This window comes from Heterocephalus glaber, unplaced genomic scaffold (assembly GCF_053883595.1).
Source record: "Heterocephalus glaber isolate CG9 unplaced genomic scaffold, H.glaber_assembly_v1.0 deba00001572, whole genome shotgun sequence".
Taxonomy (NCBI): domain Eukaryota; kingdom Metazoa; phylum Chordata; class Mammalia; order Rodentia; family Bathyergidae; genus Heterocephalus; species Heterocephalus glaber.
Window position 1 is genome coordinate 24,457,943 of NW_028258357.1, and position 21,644 is coordinate 24,479,586.

General features: G+C 44.2%; 1 long non-coding RNA gene across 3 annotated transcripts in view; it reads left to right on the forward strand.

The window, feature by feature from the left end:
• Positions 1-21,644, forward strand: part of LOC110349152 (uncharacterized) — a 222,741-nt gene that overhangs the window by 98,177 nt on the left and 102,920 nt on the right. The window contains exon 4 of one of the 3 annotated variants that reach the window (XR_015443607.1): positions 111-20,809. The exons of the other annotated variants lie outside the window; for them this stretch is intronic. This is a non-coding gene — a long non-coding RNA (uncharacterized LOC110349152). Of the gene's footprint in view, positions 1-110; positions 20,810-21,644 lie in introns of those variants that run through there. 3 annotated transcript variants of the gene reach the window in all.

Sequence of the window (21,644 nt, forward strand, 5' to 3'; positions counted from 1 at the left end):
TCCATGGTACCTTCCTCACTTGTACGCAGAGTAGCATTATCTAGTTTGTAAAGGCAAGTTCTCTGGAGTCAGGCAAACTGGGCTTAATTCACAACTCCTTTGGTTTTCAGAAATATAACTCTGGATAAGCTTCAACCTCTCTGATCTCTTCTCTACAAGGCTGATGATCAAGCCAAATGCAGCTTAGGTAAGTGAGGAGCCCAGGGTGAAAGTGGTAAGGGACCACTCACTCTCTCGATTGCATCAGTGCAGTATAGCACTGACTCGACCCTGAGCATGGACACTCCCTAAAATCATCACTATGCAGCTCCGGTGTGATCATCTCTACCTCATAGGGTTGATATGAGAATGAAATGAAATTATGCAGGGAAGTCCTTAGCAATGTTCCTGATATGTGGGACTATGGATATCCCCCTTTATGTCCCCCAAATCCCATCTCCAGCATGCACCAGAGCCACCAGGATGTGGAATTTATTAGATTTATTAAATCTATTTATAGATTTGTACCTATTTATAATTTATTAAATTTCAAGCCTTATGAAGGGAAAGAAAGCAGCCAGTTGGATAGAATAGATTCCTGTCCTTCTGAGATGAAAAATGAAAATAGGCCTTCAGTGTGCACACTCCGATATTTTCAATATTGTGATACTCAGAAATGGGATATTTTATCATATATTTTAAATAATGATAACTCATTGGTAAATGCTAATTGTTTCTACTCAGTAGTTATTCCTTTTCCTAGTACACCTCTGGAAGAGGGCCTCTCACAACCCGTGCTGTTCCTTGACTGTTTTGCAGCTATGCCAAGACCACAACATTCTCCAGGCCAATTGGCCTAGAAAGGGAGTTTTAGGGTGTTGGGTGGGGAGAGTTTTAGTTCATAAATACAGAGGCCCACAGGATGCAACATTGTCACACATCCAGCCTGTGGTCCTGCCCTGTGTATGCTAAACACAGTGTCTGTAAATATCAGCTAGGATCCTGGTATGCTTTGAACATGGTGTGTCTCCAACCCTTCCCCGAACTCATGTAGGAGTTTAGTCCCCAAAGTCAAACACTAATGGTAGTGAGGGTGGAAACCATCCAACTATGATGTTAGCAGTGGGCCTTTAGGATGTGATTAGCTTAGATAAGGTCATTGGGGTTGAACCCTATGGTTAAATCCCAGCCCATTGTAAGAAGAGGGACATAGACCAGACACATGATATAAACACACAAGCTTGCTGTCTCTTCCTATGTGATGCTATGTGCTACCTGGAATTCTGCCAGCAGGAAGGCCATAATCAGAACTGAGCCAGTGTTGGTGCCATGCCCTTGAAGCTGTAGATCTGTGAGCTAGATGAACCTTTTTTTATAAAGTTAGCCTGCCTCAGGAATTTTGTAATAGTAATGAAAAATGGGTTAATACTGTCACTCTCCAAATATGTGGGATATCAGAATTTCTGAGTTGGAAGCTGATTTGGAAGTTGAGCATTCACCCCCTTGGAAGCAAAATTGATTCAGAACTTTATTTTTAATTTTTTTTCTTTTTTTAATCTGCTCCATAGTTTCTAAATTCTTCTTTAAAAAGAACTTGATCCAGGCCGGGGATGTAGCTCAGTGGTTCTGGCACCTGCCTCGCAAATGCAAGGTCCCAAGTTTGATCCCCAGTACCAAAAAAAAAGAAAAAAAAGAATCTTACCAGTCCTGGTGAGGATTGAAAGGAATTTTGACAGCTGCTGATGTCATGGCAGCACCTAAGGAGACAGCCAGGTCTGAGGCCAAGAGGACAGGTGGAGGGAAATGAAGAAGAAGTAGGGATGAGTGCAGCCCTGTGCCTGCCTGACCTGCCCTCCTACTCCTCGTGAGTGAGGCAGTTGTGTTTTTCCTGGCAGCGGCCAGTTGGGCTGTGAGGAAACTTCAGCAGGCAGCCCTACCGGTACCACAGAGCAGCCTGGGTGGCAAGTGTGCAGAAGCATGTACTGGAGAGGGACATTGGCAAATTGACCACGTAAGAGCTGGTCCAAATAGCAGAAAGTCTTTGTTTGGCACCAAGAGGGAGATGCGTGAGAATAATTAATAAAACCTGAGCTGAGTGAGGTCAGTGACAGGCAGTAACAAAGAAGAGAGAAGCTTGGAGCTGAGAACTCAGAAAAGCAGAGGATATGCTTGATCCTAGAAGGGATAGTGGAGACTTTCACATTTAGAGTGCTCCAATCCAGATTATCCTGTACAAGCAGACAAATATTTTCTATAACGGGCACAACAACAAATATTTTTGGCTTTGTGGGCCATTAGTCTCTTTTTTGAACATTCAGCAATGCCACTGTAGTATGAAAGCAGACATAGAAAATGTATGAATGAATGGACATGGCTGTGTTCCAATAAAACTTTATTAACAAAAATAAGTGGCAGGCCAGGATGGTCTGCAGAGTGTAGTTTGCCAGTGTGCATCCTAGGGTCCTATAAAGATGGAGATGCAGCATCTCCTCTATGCTAGGCTCTGTACAAATACTGTGAGGAAGGAGACTGTAAGGAAGAAGAAAGTCACTATCACGGTTTATACATAGATGTCCCACAAGAGCCTCATGTGTTCATAGGGTTAGGGTTAGGGTTAGGGGAGGCTCTGTGCAAGAGGAGCCTGGCACCAGGCAGATCAGCTGGCAGTTAACTATGGTGCTGTCCCAGGGAAAGTTTGAGGGTACAGATGGACAGAAGAGGGCAACAAAAGGAGGCTCTCAGTCACCCAGTAGAAAGGCCTCTGCAGCTTGGATATGGTGTATTCTCTACTAATGTCCCCTGGCCTTGTGTGCAAATCTTCCTTGGCCAAGCCCCAACGGATCTGATGCCTGCTAGTGAGATTTTCCAGGAGGCCATTAAAGATCATTGAAGATCATTAAAGAGTAAATTTTGCAACCTTGGTATTATTTGTTAGTAGGTAGCAGGGGTGAGCTCAGTGTTAATGGAAGCATATGGTGAGCTGCTGCTCTGCTAGCAGCAGGAACCAGGGTAGCCCCAGGCTCTACTTGGGGCTTCAGTCAGTTCTAGCCTTCACTTCCACCTGGCTCATAACATGTTTTTCAATGCTGTCTTAGTTACCTTCCTCCATTCTGGGACAAAATACCTGACAACCAAAAGATAAAGGAGGAAAGGTTTATTTTAGCTCACAGTTTATAGAGGTTTCAGTCCATAGTCAGTTGGTTCCCAGGCAAGGCAGCATGGCAGAGTAGCCTTGCAGAGAAGAAACAGTCCATGGCAGGGCAGACAGGAAGCACCAAAGCAGCAAGCAGCAGCAGCAAGCCTTCCTTTCCTTTTTATCCCATCCAGGCTATAAGCCTTTTGGCTGGTGCCACTCACATCCAGGGTAGGGATTCCCATTACCTACACCCAGAACTATGCTAAATCAATCAGTGGACTGATTTAGTACTACACACCCTTAATCCCAGTACCACACACTTTAGATCCAGCCAGCTCTGAAAAACCCCACCTATGAGTGCATGAGGCTTTGGGTGGACATCTAGATACAAGCCATAACATATGCCGTCTTCATTGCTGGGAGGATGGTCATCCTAATTAGTGAATAATACTACTAAGTAATAGTGTTAGTAGTAATGGCAATAATAATTATAATTAGAGAAATTCATCAATTACATACTGTATTTTAGAAACTGGTAAGGATTTCGTAGAAACATTCCCTCTGCTCTTGTAACTCAGCTGCAAACCATAATCAACCCCATTTTCCACACAAGAATTTTGAGATGAAGAAAACAAAGTCCAGATCCTTAGACTCTCACTAGGTCATGGGCCAAATGCATACACAAATGAGTGTTTCGCCATGAGCTAAAGCTCGAAATATACAGTAGAACTTGCTAGCATTTATTACGTCCTCTCCATGTGCCCAGTACCGTTGTTCGGCTTTCTCCCAGGTGAGACCTCATTTATTTCTTATGAGAAGACACTGAGGTGGTTGCAATGATCCCCATTTTCCAGACAGTGAGAGTGTGGCCAAGAGTGGGTATGAGACTCACCTCCAATTAGGAGAAGGAAGAGAAGGGTGCGAAGTCAGATGTCAGGTTGGTCCAACCAGTGAGCACTCATTTTATTCATCTAAATAAGAGGCCTCACAAAATGTGTACCTGAGAGGGTTGTCCTGAGGCAGGATATTGAGCAGAATGCCAAGTGTATTTCATACACACTAGGGCAGCCTTGTCTCCATCTGTTCTGTTCACTCCTTTATCCTCAGGAACTAGAGCATCACCTGGGACAAAACAGGCCACTAGTACGCACGTGTAACATACGTGTTACCTCGCCATCTGTCATTGTGATCTTTCCTGAGAGAGGTGAAGGGTCACTTTACATCCCAGTGGCTCAGGGATTGACATAGCAGCTGAGCCCAGGGTGCTGGGGTGAGGACAAAGGGTGGGGCGGCTCTGACACACGGTCGCGGAAGGGCTGAGGGTCTGCACCACTGAGCTTGGGCAAGTTCTCTGAGGACCCTGCGGGACGACAGGTGCTGCCACAGAGGTGGGGGCCTGGGCAGGGTTCGGTGCTGAGGACGAAGGCCAGGTTTGCTCTGCAGGTTTGCTCCCAGGAAGCGGGTCTTGGACCTCAGGGTGCTGTGGACAAGGTCATGCACTAGGGTCCTGGTTTAGGCCTCAGCTGCATGGAAGAAGTCACGGTGCCTGCTCCAGGGTCGCGTGCATTGTGAGGAAGCAGTGACACAGCCAAAGGGCCCAGTGGAGGTGGGTGGGCCAGGACCTGGGCTCTGCTGCCCCTCCCAGGCCTGGAGTCCTAACCACAGTGCTGTCGTGGTGCTGTCCCGCTCAGCACAGCCCCCAGGCACGCTGGTGTTCAAACCCCACCCTCCTCTGCCACAGCTCAAAAGCCCTGAAGTTCTTAATACATCACACAGTCTTGTGTTTGCAGCCACACCTCATTGTTCCCGCCTGTGAGGTATCACGTTTTCCTCATCTCATTTATAATTCTCCCGAAACCCTGCCCTGCTCTCATCCTGCCTTTTGTTACTCGATTAGCTCAGCTCCACCTGGGCCTCAGCAGGACAGCTCTGTTCACCTCGGTGTCCCCATGACACTTCACACACTGCTGACACAGCCCGGGACCAGTCACACTCGTTAAGCTGGAGTTAACAAACAAGGTGTGCTCCCTCCATCTGCTACCTCCAACGGTCGTTACAGCTTCCTGTTGTCAGCAGGCCCAGTATTTATGTACACTTGAAAGGGACCTACAACACTGCACCACAAGGAGAGGTGTGTGACAGAGTGGAAACCCCAGAGTACACCTGCATAAACTCTGATAGACTCAGATCTGTGACAAGGGGTGTGCTTGTAGCTAGGGCATGATATCCCGATTCTATTCTAGACTAAAACAGGTGAACTAGGAGAAGTACAAAAAATGTAATTAAAGAGAATGGGGATGAAAATGTAAATGACACATACATTTACATTCATACACATGTGTATTTATATTTATGATAAGAAAACAAAGCACAAGCACAGATGAAAAGGATTATAATAGCTGTGAGGCATTGAAGACACAGGGTTTGAGGCAGAGCAGGAGAAGCTACACAGCTGCATGTGCCTTCCCCGTAGCAGGGATGGCGAACCTTTGAGAGCTTTTGATTCTACAGACAGCCCGCTGTAGCACGCACGCTATAGGTTCGCCACAACTGCCCCATAGGTTCGACTCTAGAACAAGGAAGATATTTCACATAATTACAAAGCAAAACTGAATTTACACCAAAATAGAAATTTCTAAAAATTGAAATCAAAGTGAGAAAAATAAATTTAATTATTTGTGTTGAAGTTATCACACAACTGAATAGAGAATTATTTCCAAACACAATAATTGGATTACATCTCCAGGGGGATAAAAATGTCTATAAACTAAATTTAAACACCTGCAGCACCTGATGTCGATATTATGTTCATGATTCATTCGGAGAGTTTTTTATGAAAATGTGAGATAAATTAAATGTGTATTGTTATCACTGAGAACCAGAATTATCAGTGTTTGGGAAACGGTGCAGAGGTGTCAGATTAAAGCGCTCACATGAAAACCCCACAGTGCCAAACCTGACCCAGGACTCATTCCCACTTGAAGTACATTTCTTTATGTAAAACGGCAAAGCCTCCCTGTGCCCCAGCCGGGCCCACCCGTGAGGCTGCCACCTGGTGGCCACTCCTGCTGCGGGCAGCTCCCCCATCCCGAACGGTCCCCATCTGCCATTGCTCCAGCGCTAGGGAACAGGGATCTCTGGAGAAATGTCTGATTCCAGATCTGGGTCAGACCAAACAAAGCAATGAATCTGGAGTCTTCCTCCCTGAACCAGGGAGGTCATTGAACTTTACAGGAATGTGTCACAAAGACATGGCAGCCAGCTCGATGCCACCTACTGCAAAAAACAGAATGACTACTACAAACTGTATTTAAACCTGTTTCTACATAGGATTTTTGTTTCTGGCTGTGATGGAATAACTGGGACTGGACTAACCCTCCTGCAATAAATGGCTAGAGAAAGGAACCAAATATATGAGAAAAACCAGTTTCCAGAGTCCTGGAAGGGCTCCGCCATTGTCCTGGGTTTCGGGGGGCGGGGGGGGGCGACTCTGCACACGCTGGGTCAGTAGCGGGGTCTCAGGACAGCCTGGCCATCTCGCTGACAGAAGACAAAGAGCAGAGCTTGAAGAACTCAATGAGCTGCAGGGCAGAGAGGCAGAGAAGAGCAAGTGTGAATGGGGAGCGTCCTCTCCAGCGCACAGGTGTCCTGGAGCCTGTTGCAGAATGTCACATCATCACTGCATTACACGGATGCAGACAGTGTAAGTAGGTCGGGCAGAGAACAGCAGGCGCTGAGTCAAGTGACTCCCAGAGCCCATAGGGCAGGAGGCTAGAGAGCGAGGGTCAGGCGCAGTGGAGAGGCCATGTTGGCCGAGAAGGGCCAGGCTTTTGTAGTAGGGTAAAATGGCCCAAGTCAAGGGGAATGATAAGCTTAATCCAACAAAGATGCAAAACAAACCTCAAGATCAAGTGATCATCCAGGAGCTTAAACGCTTGCTAAAACCAAGACCAACACTCTGATGGAAAACATTTTGATGGAAGATTGTGTATGGTTACAAAGATACGCATTTGTCAAAATGTGTCAAAGTACATACTTTATGATGTGACGTTTCTTGTATATATTTTATGTCTCAAGAAAGCTGTAGAAATTGGCCTAAGATTTGAGCAGACACTTTTCAAAAGAAGATAAAAGAATGGCCAGGAGACACAGAAAAGATGCTCATCACTGTCAGTGACGAGGAGGAGAATTAAAACCCTAACGAGGCCCCATCGCATACCTGGCAGTGTCTAAATTCAAAGGACTGGCATGTCCGATGTCGGCAGGGAGGGGAATTAGCCAGAACGTACACACTGCTGGTGGGACTATGAAATGGCACGATCACTTGGAAAATAGTTTGCTGGTTTCTTTAAAAAGCAAGTGCCTGTACCCCGTTCCTAGACATCTCCCAAGAGAAGTGAAAGTGCACGTCCATACAGGCTTGCACGTGAGTGAGCGTTCATGGGCTCTTCGTTCACAAGGGCTCAGAACAACCCAGCTCTTCATCAACCACGGCCTCGAGGTCTAAACCCTCCTCCAGCCGTGTGATGGTACGAATAGCAGCAATACAACTTCTGATGCATAAACCAACAGGAGGACTCTCAGAAGCCTTATGCTGAGAAGAAGACAGCAGACAATGGGCTTATGTGACACGGCTCCCTTTGTATTAAATGCTGACTTTACCCACAGTGCCCGGACCACGTCAGTGGCATGGCCTGGGGGCAGGCGTAGGGTCACCTTACTGTGAACCCTGTGGGCAATGCCTTCGGCCACCTTGACTGCTGCACCCTGGGCCAGCTCACCATTACGCCTGTCCTGGAGCTTTGCAGAGCTTCATAACTGGTCTTGTTTGCACCCTGGCTGGCCCTACTTTCCCTTATTCTCATTGAGGAAAATGGACTAAAATTCAAGGCAGATCAAGCCACCCTCTGTTCAAAACTGCAACGGCTCCCTTTTCACTCAAAGTAAGAGCTGAATGTTTTACAAACTCCCAATCCCTTCCCTACTTGTCCCCATTAATTCTCTGTGTTCGCCCTGCTGCAGCCACTCCGGGTGTGCATCACAGCACACGCCGGATCCACTCCTGCTCCGACATCTGCTCTGGCTGTGCCCCATACTGGAACACTCTTCCCTCCAGATCTCCCGAGCCACCCTCCCTCCCTCAGAAATACGTGCAGACAGGACCTATTTGTGTCCAAGGATCACTGTAGCCAAGAGCCGCCACCTGAGCGGTGTGAAACCCGCAGCCTTGGAATCTGGAGGAAGTGGCTGGGGCTCAGCCCTTCTGAGGGCCCTGAGGGAGGCCTCCCTTGCTTCTTCCCAGCTCCTCAGCAATCCTGGGTCTTCCTCTACTTGCAGCTGCACCAGCCCACCCTCTGCCTGCTTTCCGGCCTGTCCCTCTGCATGTCTTCGCAAGGCATCTGTGAACGTGTTAAACCATTGTGGCTCCACCTGCAAAGACCTTGTGCTGCTTGATGCAGCGCACATGGCAGAAGCTATCGGGGGGGGGGGGGGATGTGGACACCAGGAGCTGCTCTTGTCACCCATGGCCAGCCTTGGAGATGGTGCCACATGTTTCCTGTTGCTTTCTCTGTGCAGAGGACATTCTAAAAATAATGCAAAGGGGCTGGGGATTTAGCTCAGTGGTTCTGGCATCTGCCTCGCAAGCGCAAGGTCCCGAGTTCGATCCCCGGTACCAATAAAATAAAATAAAATAAAATAAAATAAAATAAAATAAAATAAAGCAAAGTTCCAATGTAAAACAAACTGACATTGAAACCATAGTTTTCAGGGTGGGTGGCAGGGCTGGGAAGTCTTAGAACCTCAAAAGCAAAGCGATACAGACGCTTACACTGCTAACTTTCTGAATATATTACTTCAGCTCCCCTGCCTCCTCATCCAGCGAGTGCCCTGGAATTCCCCACACCTTTTACTAATGATCACTTATTTATAGGTATGTGTTATACGCAAAGCATGGTGGAGAGGGTGTCCAGTACTGACCAAGCTTCATCTCTGAGGTCAAGCAACAGAAATGCGTACCTCGCTGCGCACACACACCCGGGACCAGAGTGAACACACAGCGAGTGTTGGGCCATGCAGTTCTCCACGGCCCCATGGAGTCATCCAATTTTACCCCTCTTCATGGCTGAAGTGATGGAGCACACTGAGGGAAGACATTTTCCCAAGTCCCAGAACTGGCGCTTGTGGCACTGAGATTTGAACCAGGCACTCTGACATCTGGGCCATCAACCTTATGCCACATCTACCTCAGAGAAGTTCACAGTCGAGAGAAGAGGGGAAGACTTTCTCCAGGAAATGAAGGAGCAAACTTGCTTTTCAGTGGAGGAAGAGGAATGATAAATATGCAGGGTGGATGGAGCATGTAGTTAGCCAGTCTTAGGGCTTCCAAATGGGAATGATTTGCACGGTTTATGGTACCTTTCCCACCGGTGAGCTGGTTACTAATAGGCAGCTGACACTCAGGTACCAGTAGCTTCTGCTCCCATTCCCATGGTTGGATCTCCAGGGCTGAATGGACTCAGGGCATCTCGGTTGGCCGGTTCGTGTGCTTGTGTCCAGCTGTGAGGTGCTGTGGCACCAGCGGGTGGCTGGAGTGCTCCCCTGTCTCTGGGGTTTCTGGCAAGGAGCACTAGAGGTGACTGAGCCACATGGCTGTCATCATCTGGTCACCCAGCGGCCTGCCCGGGCTTGTTCAAATGGTGCCGTGTTTCAAGGGAAGCGAGAGTGGCCAAGCCCTGGTGTGCAAGTCTTCTTAAAAAGACTCTGGCTACCTACCTGCATGCTCATATGCTATTTGTCCCATCTCCAAAGTATCATTCAGTCAGGATTCAATTCCAGGATCTCCCGACTAAGAAAGGGTATCTGACCTAATCACGCCCAACAAGCCACAGAGAGAGGAAAGGAGAGGAAAGGAAAGGAACCCTGGAGAGAGGGCTCAAGTCTATTGCCTCCTGTGGTCTGTTGTCTTGGGTCTTAATGCTCTCTTTTGAGACATCCTTCCTTTTTCATAAGAAGTAACACCAGCTTTGGCAGCTGAGCAGCTCCTTCTGCCTGGTTCGTGCCTATGTAGAGCTGGGAGCTTGAGGACTTTGGCAATGTGAGCAATGTCAGTCCCATCCAGTTAAAGCCACTGACTGTTTTACAGGTACAAGTCCCTTAACACTTCCTCTGTTCTCTATGTGCCCAGTTGTAGGTCCACCCCCTTTCACCTGAGCTTGCTTCTTCTCTGGGACAACTGCTGTTGATTTTTATAAGCCCTGTTGTCTATCAAAGGATGTCTGATAGGTAGCTCATTACATCTCTCAGAGGTCTTCACAGGGTCCTTTAGAGCCAATCCTTGGCTTATGTTTTCCTCAAGGACTTTACTTGTTTTGAGGATTTTCACCTACTCATAAGCCTGGGGTTGAGAGACAGATTTATGTTGCCATTCACAGATCCTGACTTCTCAGTTCTGACCTTTCTTGACTCCTCTCTTTTCCTGTATCTTCTCCCAGGCACCTAAGCAAGCTGAATGATTCTCCCAGCCTTGTGCCTGCAAGTCACTGGGCTGAGGTCCAGGAGCTGAAAGACTTCTGCTGTCATCTGGGGTCCTACAGGTCCAGCCAGACAGTGCTGGCCCCCTTTCCCTGCTCCCTGGCAATTTCCTCACAACTCTTCAGTCCCTTCTAATGGTTTGCTCAGCATTTTCCTGAGCTGGGTTTCTTCTTTCCTTATCTTTGGCTCAGTTCCATCCCTTGGTCCTCAAACCAGTGTCACATGTTGAAGAGTTTGGTCACACTGGGCTCCATTTGCAACTTTCAGTCTCTACACCCATTAGATTTAGTTGGTAATTAATTACTAACTCCAAAACACTCTGGTTTAAAACAGCTGCTTGTCCTTCTGGTTCAGTGGGCAGGTGGTTCTTCTGCTTTGGGTCAGCTCAGCTAACCTCTGCTGGGGTTGCTCAGAGCCAGAAGTCACTGGTAGATTAGTGATGAGTAGTCTGTGACAGCAATAAAAGTTGGCAGATTGTCAGCTGGGGTGACAGGAACAACTGAGTCATGGGTCATCCTGTGGCTCTTTAGCCAGCTAGACCCCACGCCTCCCTGCAACAGAGTTTAGGGATTCACAGAGCAGCTCCAGTTCACATTGCCTTCCGCTGCTCTGTTTGCACTGTGTTTTCCACCGGTCAGGTGAATTTCCTGGCCAAACCGAGGCAGACAGGATTCTAGGTAGGCTAACACTGGTGGCCAGCTGTGCAGTCTTCCACCAACCTTACAAGGGGAAGGAGGAGAGGCATGTTTAAAGTTTGTCCCCAGTGCTCCTGTTCTTGTCTTGTTCTGCTGGCTGAAACATGGTTCCACTCCCTCTTGGGAGACGAGATATAAAACTGATAGAAACTGCTCAACTCAAACTGAGGTGCATCAGATGCGTTTGGATTCAGAATATTTGAGTCACAGCTGCATTCAGGACACCCTGAGAAATGAGCGTCCCATTCCAGTGCCCATGGGAAACTTTAGCTCAGCAGAATCTGGTGGGTCAGACGTGGCTGGAGAATCTCACACATCTGATCACCTCCCAGGTCAGAGGAGGAGGGGGTGCATGTCTGGGTGACCTGAACCCCAGAGCTGGATTTGGGGCTGCATTTCCATCCTTGTGCAACATGCAATTGGTGGCTTAAGCTAAATAAAAAAGAACTTGCAGTCTACTTCACATGTAATGGACAGAGGAGGCTTCCGGGTCGACATGCCACAGCTCCCAGTACAGAGTAGGAGGCTTCAGGGCCAAACTACCACTGCTCCCAGCACAGAGGGGGCCAGCAACACACCCTCACCCCCCACCCCCATTGAAATGAGAAGACACATAAACAAGCCTCAGAACCAGACTTCCAGATCACCTATGGCAACCCCAATGGGAAATGAGATGGAACACTCTGATACTCAACCACCTGGACTCCCTGAACTAGCAACAAAAGAGGATCTGGAAAAAATGAAATCAGAAATAATTTCTCACATAACAGCAGAGATTGTGCCCATAGTGCAAGGCATGATTAATAAATCTAGAGAGGACACAGATAAAAAAAGTAGAGGAGCTGAGGAACATGATGGAATCCCAACATAGGAAACAAATGGAATCCATAAAACAGATGCAAACAGATTTCCAGGAGATTAAAAACTCCATTAAAACTCTACTCAGCAGAATGAGCCAATGTGAGGACAGAATTTCAGATACAGAAATAAGATTGCAATTAGTGACTAGGAAAAGAAAAATTGCTTCAAAATTGTAAGAGACCATGAGAAATCAATCCAGCAGCTGCTAGACGATGCAAAGAAGAATAACTTAAGACTGATTAGAGTCAACAAAGAAACAGGAGAGAGTGCAGATGACATAAAAAAAAACTGTTCACAGAAGTAATGGCAGAAAACTTCCCAAGCAGGGGAAAAGAACTTGACACACAGATAAGTGAGGCATATAGGACTCCAACTAGCCTTGATCAAAAAAAAAAAGTACACATAGGCATATAATTGTTAGGATTCCGTAAACCCAACAGAAGAACAAAGTTCTACAAGCAGTGAGAGAAAAGAAACGAATCAAGTACAAAGGAAAGTCCATCAGAATCTCAGCAGACTTCTCAATGCAAACCCTCAAGCCAAGAAGAACTTGGAGTGATGTATTCCAAGCCCTAAAAGAAAACAGCCTCCAACCCAGATCGATATACCCTGCAAAGCTACCTTTCAAAATTGATGGAGAAATAAGATACTTTCATAACAAAGAGCACCTCAGGAACTTCATGAATACCAAATCGGCACTCCAAAATATTTTAGACATGTAATGGATATTTAGTATATTTTAGGTAAAGGTTCCACTCCGGAATCCTACAGGTAATTACAAATACAGTTTCCCTAAGTAAATGTTCTTCATTCCAAATAAATAAATGGCTTGGAAACTAACTTTAAGGCAGAACAGGATCCTAAATTGGTGAAGGCTTGCCCCCAGTGTTCCTCTGCGAAGGAGAGGGATATTAATGTTTCCTCCCCTAACAACGAAACACCTAATTATTTCTCTTCCAAACAGTTGCATGCTCAGGGGCCTCTCTCAAGCAATGGGACATTTGATTGGCCCTCTAGTGCTCACTGACCCACACTGGGGTGACATCTCCCCTGGAAGGCTTGGTGAGCAAGCAAACACCAACCAAGCTGGCTTCTAGGCCACCCTGAGCCCCTCAGTGTGCTCCGAGTTAGGGCACAATGGTGCTGGTCTTCCTGGGCCTGTCTGGGGAGCACAGGGGAGAACTCAGCCTGGCTGTGCTCACCATCAGCCCCACAGTGCAGGCCTGGGAAGCCCGGACACACAGACGTCCACTGAGCACTAACGTGGCCTTGAGGGCTGCTGGGTGCTTTCCTGCTGATTCATTCTGGACTTCCCATCTCATTGTTTGGGGTCATTGGGAGTCTCCAGCACTTGGGGAGGTGAGGACCATGGCTGATGGCCATTACAGGTTCGTGTGGGTGTGCAGGCACATGCGCACATGTGTGTGTGCGTTAGAGCCTCATGTTCTAACTGCTCCAGTTCCAGGCATCACGCTTGTGCTTTAGGAAGTAGGATGGAGGAAATGCAGACAAAGGAAGGACACCCTCAAGGCCAAATCCTTTCTCTTTACTCTTCTTCTTATGTCTTCATGGGACAGACTTAGACACAGAACTACTCCCCTCCACAGGGACGTTAGGACATGTGGCCACTTCTCCAAGTTCTATGTACCCAGGCAAAAATCAGGGTTCTGATACTACAGGAGAAGGGAGGGATGGATATTTGGAGATGACCAGAAGACTGTTAGGCAATTATGTACTTTTATCTTATTTTTTCAGATGAGAAAAATTAGGTAGAGTTCCTAGATAAAATATATACTGCCCAGTTAAATTTTAATTTCAAATGAACAATAACTATTGTCAAGATAACAATACACAGTATATTAACTATTGTTATTCTCTTATTTTCTTATGAAATTTTGTTTCATTTTTCATAAAATAAAAACATTAAAAAAGAACAATTATGTTCTAGTAATGCACGAGACATACGTAGGCTAAGAATTATTCATTGTTTATGTGAAGCTCAAATTTAACTTAACTTCTTCATTTCTATTTGATCTTAAACCCTAACTAGAGTCCGCTTTCTCTCTCTGACCTGGGGGTGCTCGCTCAGCTCAGCAGTCTTGCTGTGAGCCCTGCCCACCCCAAGGCTCAAGCTCTGACCTCTCTGCTTCTCCATCCTCCCTCTGAGAGCGGGTCACAGCCACTCGCCACACCCAGGAAACCAGGGCTTAGGGGCCTCTTCCGTCACCTGCCACTGGACGCCGGACAAAGTATCTAACTTCTCTGTATTGAAATTTCCTCACCTGAAAAAATAGGCAAACAAGATGATGATGATGACCGGAAGTCTCAGCTCACCGGGCTGCCACAAGCATTAGACGAAATCGTGTGGAGAGCTTGCAGAGCTTCCTTCCAGGGAGGGAAGCTTTCAGGGATGCGAGCAAAGCTTATTTTCTTTCTCATGTTTTCACAACTGCAGAGGTGACTGTGATTCGGATCTCCTGACTGCCAGGCTGCCTGGTGTGTGAGAGAGGCTGTAGGGCCTGTGAGGGCAGCACCCGAGGGAGACCTGAGCCCCTGTACTTGCTGTGCCAGGAGTCAGTTTCACGTCTCTTCCAACCTGGGTTCCTACAACGATCTGTCACCACCTTTGGCAGGCGTCTCTGTGCAGGATGCTGGTGTCTGCCGCTTTTGTTCCTTTTTCCTAGATCAGTTTTGCCAGAGGGTTCATGAATTTATCAGTCTTTCCCATAACTTGCTTTTGACTTTATTGCTTATCTCCTTTTTCCTATTTCTTTAATTTCTGATATTTTCTCCACTGTTCTAGCCTTTCTCAGGTTTTTACTGAAACTGCTTTTGCTTAATCTCAGTTGACTAATTTTCAGTATTTCTTTTCTATCAAAATTCTTTTAAAAATTTTGTGCATGTTTTACTGCTCACACATACGTGATTTTGCACAAATGTATAAATGTAACTATATACCTGCTCCTTCTTAGTGCAGTCTCTTTTTTAAAAAAAATCTCCCTCACATTTCTCCCTGTATACAAATATTAATAATCTATGTGGAGTTGTTCCATATTTCTCTCAGTATCCCTTTGATCCCATGTAGACATTTATGTACATATGCATATCCAAAGTTTGTCGCCAATGTTTAATTTACAAAAACACGATTGTCATATATAATCTTTCCTTATTTGACTTTTCTCACTTGATGTCATTTTGGAAATCTTTCCAAATCTTCAGCTAGCTCTCATTCATTCTCTATAATGGCCTACATAATGTTGCATGGTGCAAATGCTTCATGCCTTCCCCAGCCATTTCTCTATTGATGAATATTAACCTTATTTCCACTTCATTGCCATTTGGAACAATACTGAAGTAAACACCTCAGTCCTCAGGTCTTACTTCCTTATGCTTTTACTTCTCTGGAAGATATGCACTTAATCAAAACTGCTGGATTAAAGGGAATATGTGTTATTAATTTAATAGATGCTGAATGAACTGTTTTCCAAAAACACTAAACACTACGTTTTCACCAGCTTTTTGTGAGCTTTATGTTCTCAGTCTGTCCCCACTGGCAATGATGCAGGACTAATTTGATTCTGCGGTCTTCCAGCATGCATAGTCATGTACTTCTATTGTCCTCCTCCTCCTCATCTCTTCCTTCTCCTCTTCTTTTGGATACACCTGGACAGTTTTTTCTTTCATATGGTATTGAAATTTATATAGAGATGGTAAAATCATCAATGCAATGTAATAGAGATTTCAGGCATTGGTCCCAAAGTATTTGAGAAGTTCAATTAGTGGAATAAAGGTGTATTTAAGAGGGATGGATGATGTGCCTAGAAGAAAATAAGGAGATTCCTTCAGTACTCGCTCTTCATCTGCTCAGCTGCATTACAGGATACAGAATTGAGCAGCCTAAACAGCACAAATTCATTTTCTCACAGCTCCAGTGGCTGAGAGGTCCACTCAGGGGCCAGGGAATTCTTCCTGAGAGGCTTTCTTGGTGGCTCAGAGACGCCTACCTCACAGTACTGTCCTCACCCGGGGAGAGAGCCAGCTCCCTGCATCTCATCACAGGGTCAGCAGTGCTCAGTGGCCAAGGCCCAGCCTCACGACCTCCATCAGAAACACAATTCCTTTAGTCAGGGCTTCAGTACATACATTTGGAAGTGGGATACAACTCAGTCCGAAGCATACAATATATGCAAAAATAAGCACACACAGATGAAAGCTTTAAGTGTATAAAAATGAGTGAATAAAAATCTTACAAAATGCCCAGAGAACTACATGCACAATCAGAGACCTTGCTACCTACCATCTAGCTAGAGACCTCAAAGCCATAAAAGACCAGATATTCAAATTTGTATATATAAAAATTTTAAGTTCTATACAACCATAAACAGAGCCAAAGGGCAAAATCAATAAAAATAGAGGTGAAATATTTTAATATTGCTAATGGATGAAGAGACAGTATCTGTAACATGAAGACATGTTTATGACTTGCCTAGGAAAAGGTGATATTGGAGTAAATGGATATGAAAGGGCAGGTTAGTGCATCTCTTTTCATTGAAGTCTAACTTAAAAAGCTTAATGAATGTTCACGTGTCTATCCAGATGTGCAGCTACCACCATGATCCAAATATAGAATATGATCAGCTCCTCCAAAGACTCCCTCCACTCTTTCTTGGGTCAATATCCCCACCCCAGAGGCCACAGCTGCTGTGACATCTGTTACCATAGGTTAATTTTGTCCATTTGTAAAGCTGCCATGAATGGGATCATTGAGTGTACATTGTATCAGAGGGATCCAGTCAAGATGCAGAAGCTACTGGTTTCTGTCACCCAGCTTCATATCTGGGGGACTCATTCATTTTGTTGCATGTTTTGTTTGTTAGTTTTTATTGCTGTGCAGTATTTCATACCATATAGATCAAATTGTGTCTGTTTTCTGTTTGATAGTTGGTATAATTTCTAGGCTTTGCTATTATAAATAAATTGCCATGACAATTCTGTGCATGCCTTTTACTGAAATATGGACTCATTTCTCTTGCACATACATGGGAGTGGAGTTACTGGGTCACTTATGACCCAGCAGCTCCACTCCTCGCCAAAGCTTGGAATCGTCTTTTGAGCTTTAGCTAATCTGTTGAGTATGAAGTGTTGTGATGTGTTGTGATTTTAATTTGCATTTCCCAACGTCGGGCAAATATCCATGTGTTCACTGGCCATTTGTAATATGTTGGATATTCTCTTTTACGAAGTGTCTACTCAAGAATCTTGCTTATTTTTAACTGGATTTTTTAAGTGAAAAAATATATTTTCTTGATATGAGTCCCTGTCCCCTGTGCACAGTGGGAATTCCTTCTAACCTGGGCTCATCTATTCACTATTTTATTAGATTAAAGAATGAATAGTAATTTTTAATTTTAATTTGCTTTCAAGTAAATACAAATTAACTTTTAAAGAAACTTTTAGTGTTTTCTGTGTCCCACTTAAGAAATATTTCCATTCTGCAATGTTTTCTTCCAAAACTTTTATATCTGTGTCCCACCTCAGGTTGGTTTTTGGTGTGAGACAGGGAGACATCAGGGCACGACCTTTCCATAGCTGTGGTGTCCATCAGCCTCCTATCACCATGACAAATCCCGAGACCTCAGCTTGTGGCGAGAAGAGGCCCCGCTGTGCAGAGTCGCAGGCTTAGGTCTGAGTGGCGACCTTTGCCATGGGGCCTGCAGCGCATTCGCCATGGGGACAGTGGAGAGCATGGAGAGCATGGAGACCCTCCTGGCCAGGATGCCAGGCACAGCACAGGAGAAGAGGCTGCAGCCCCACATCTTCCCCAGGCACCGCTGTCAAGGGCCAAAGACCCCCCCCAGGCCCCGTGCCCTAAGTCCCACCACCTCCCCAGAGCAGTAGGCTGGGAGCGGGCCTTCAACACACGGGCCTCCAAGACACCAGGATCCAAACAGCAGCCCGAGCCACTTGCTTCAGAATGGTGTATTGACAAAGCCCCTTGGCAATGATGTGCACACTAAAACCTTGGTTTTTGAGCATAATTCCTTCCAGAAACATACTTGTAATCCAAAGCACTTGTACATATATCAAAGCCAATTTCCCCATAACAAATAATGGAAACTCAGGTGATTCATTCCCCAACCCAAAAATATTCATATAAAAATGATAGCAATACTGTAATGTAATACACAATAATAAAGAAAATACAAAAATAAATAAAAATAAACAAATTAAGCTGCACTTACCTTTGAAAACCTTTGTGGCTGGTGTGAGGGAGCCAAGAGAGAGGAGGGTCACTGTGCAGCACGACTTTCACTGTCACTAAAGGAATCACTGCTATTGGCTCAATGCAATCTTTTTCTTTTCATGCAGCTTTAACAAGGAAGCTATCCAATGACACTTGCTTTTGCCTCCTTTGAGGATTTTGCAGAAATGTGACATTGCATTGTCATTAAACAGATCCGTCGCTTGCACTGCTACAGCCTTATTTGGGTATTGCTTTTCTACAAAATTTTGCAGTTTCCCACATTATACACATCTCTCTAACCTCATTTGAAGTGAAAGATTCCTCTGTCTTTTCCTCCTCCCACTCTGCAGACAAGATCTCCTCCATAACCTCATGCTGTTGGGAGACAGTCACCCACAATCTGACAGAGATAGAGATAGAGATAGGGATAGAGATAGAGATAGAGAGAGAGGACACCTTGGCCCAGTTGTGATCATAGAAATGTTTGCTCCTCTTGTAGAATGCTCACAGAAGAAGTCACTCACAATTCTGACAGTATTTCAAAATTGCTGAGAGAGCAGACTTTAAATGTTCTCATGACAAAGAAATGAAAAGTATGTGAGGCAAAGGAGGTGAGACTCAGCAGACTTTGTCATCATGCAGCACACGTTAAAATGTCACATTGACACTTGTAAATATGTATGGTTATTGCTTGTCAATTAAAAATTAAAATTAAAAAATGTAAAAATACATTAGAAAAATAAAAGAAAACACCACGTTTCTCCTTCTGAGCAGCACTCAGGCCCAAGCAATAAACCAAGAGATAATGTACATGCTTGATTCCCGAATCACTACTGTCCTTCATGGGCTGTGTGTCCATCACTGAGCCAATCCTAGCACGTTCATACTTACTGCAATTTAGGAAGTATGGAGATCCTGTAGGCAAATCCTACATATTTGCTCTACTTCAAGATTTTCTTAACTTCTCTAGATTATTTCCTCTTTCATATAAATTTTAGAAATGGGCTTGTCTATTCACACACACGCACACACACACACACATGCACACACACACACACATGCCCTTTCTAAGATTTTGATGAGGACTGAATGAATCTACAGCTTAATTTGAGGGGAAGTAGCATCTTCTTAGAGTGAATATATGGAAACACTGCACTTGTAGAATTCGATAGTTTTTGCTGCCATTGTAACTGTAATATAGAAATCTAGTTGATTTTCATATATTGTCTTTGTATTTATTGACCTTATTAAATTCACTTACTTATTCTATTAATTTCTTTGAAGAATCCTGTGCAATTGAATAGGAGTTAAAAGTAGAAATTTTACCTTGTTCTGAACGCCACATTTCACCATTGATTATGTGGTTATAGGCATATTTTGAACATAATATTCAATTATTATCAGATTAAATTTTTTTTTCCAATTCCTAGCCCACTAAGATTTTCTTTATTTTTCAGAATGAATTAATAAATGTTGAATTTTACCAAATGCTGTTCCTGAATCTTCTGAGATAACTGTATAAATTTTGTCTTTCTTCTGATTATATAGAATTGGAATTATAGGACTAATTTTTTTTCTTTTTTTTGTTTACTTAGGATTGAACTCAGGGCCTTCATACTGAGCTACATCTTCATCCCTGTTTTTGTTTGTTTGCTTTTTAGACAGACTCTCATAAGTCATTAAATTGCCTGGGCTGGGTTCCAACTAACAACCTTAGCCTCAGCCTCCCAAAGCGCGACAGCCTGGCTCTATGACTGGTTTTTGAATGTTCAATCATCTTTGAGTTTCTGGAATAAATACTACTATACAATTTGAATCTTATCATTATCATTATTCTTATTCTTATTTGATTTTTATTGTTACTATTTGGGATTTTTATTTCTGTATTAACAAGAAAGATAGACATGCTTTTTTGGTAGTGTTTCTGGAAATGTTTATTTCTTCATACATTCCTGGCATAAGTAAAAATGGCCACTGAATTGGACTTGCTAATATTTTGTTTTGGATTGCTGCTTCTATAATTGTGAAGGATATTGAACTAACGCTTGTTTCTTGTGGTGTTCGTGACAGGTCTTAGGAAAAGGTTATGCTGAACTCATAATAAAAGCTAGGAAATGTTTCTGGCCTCTGGGGAGTTTTGAAAAGATTTATATTAGTTATTTCCCAAATGTCAGAATAAATCTACTAGTGAAACCAATTTGGTATAGGCCTATTCATGTTTTCTATTTCTTCTTTTTGGTAAATTGTGGTTTTTGAGGACTTTGTCTATTTCATCCATTTAAACATTATTGGAATAAAATTGCTTATAATATACTCATTCTTTAAATGTCAACAAATTCTGTATTAAAGTACCTTTTAATTCCTGACATTTGCAATTTACATTTTTGATTTATCTATTTTTCTTGTTAAATTTTATCTATTTTATTATTTTCAAAGAACCAACTTGTCTGTATTAAATTTCTTTCTTTCTTTCTTTCTTTCTTTCTTTCTTTCTTTCTTTCTTTCTTTCTTTCTTTCTTTCTCTCTGAGACAGGCTGTATGTAGTTTAGGCTGCCTTTGAGCTCACTATGTAGCCCAGGCTGACCTTGAGCTCATGGCAATCCACCTGCCTCAGCCTCCTGAGTGCTGGGATTATAGGCATGTACCACCATGCCTGGCCCTGTTCTATGTCTATTTTCTTTGTGGATTTTTTCTGCTTTTATTTTTCTTATTTTATTTAGCTGTCTTTGAACTTTAGTTGGTGGGTTTTTTCAAGTTTATTGAGTTTGAAGCTCACATCGACTTTCAACTTTCTTCTTTTTCCAGTGCACACAAATACCTGATGCTTTAGCTTCATCTCACAAAGTTAGATATTTAGTGTTTGAGTGTTTAGTAATCAGCTAAAGCATTTTCTAAATTCCATTGTGATTTCCACTTGGGCACTATTTGGAGGTATGATATGGAATTTTCCACCATCAGGAATTTTCTAATTATCTTTCTATTATTGTGTTCTAGTTCAGTTCCACATCTATCAGAGTGTGCATATCAAATTATTTCCCTCTTCGGAAATTTCTCCAGCCTTGATTTATAGCCCACAGTACACCCGATCTCGTGCCTGCCCACATGCAACAGATGTGCATTCCACATTGCTGGATTATTCACTTTGGTGAGGCCAGGTAATCACATTGTCCACGTCTTCTACAGCCTCACTGCTTTC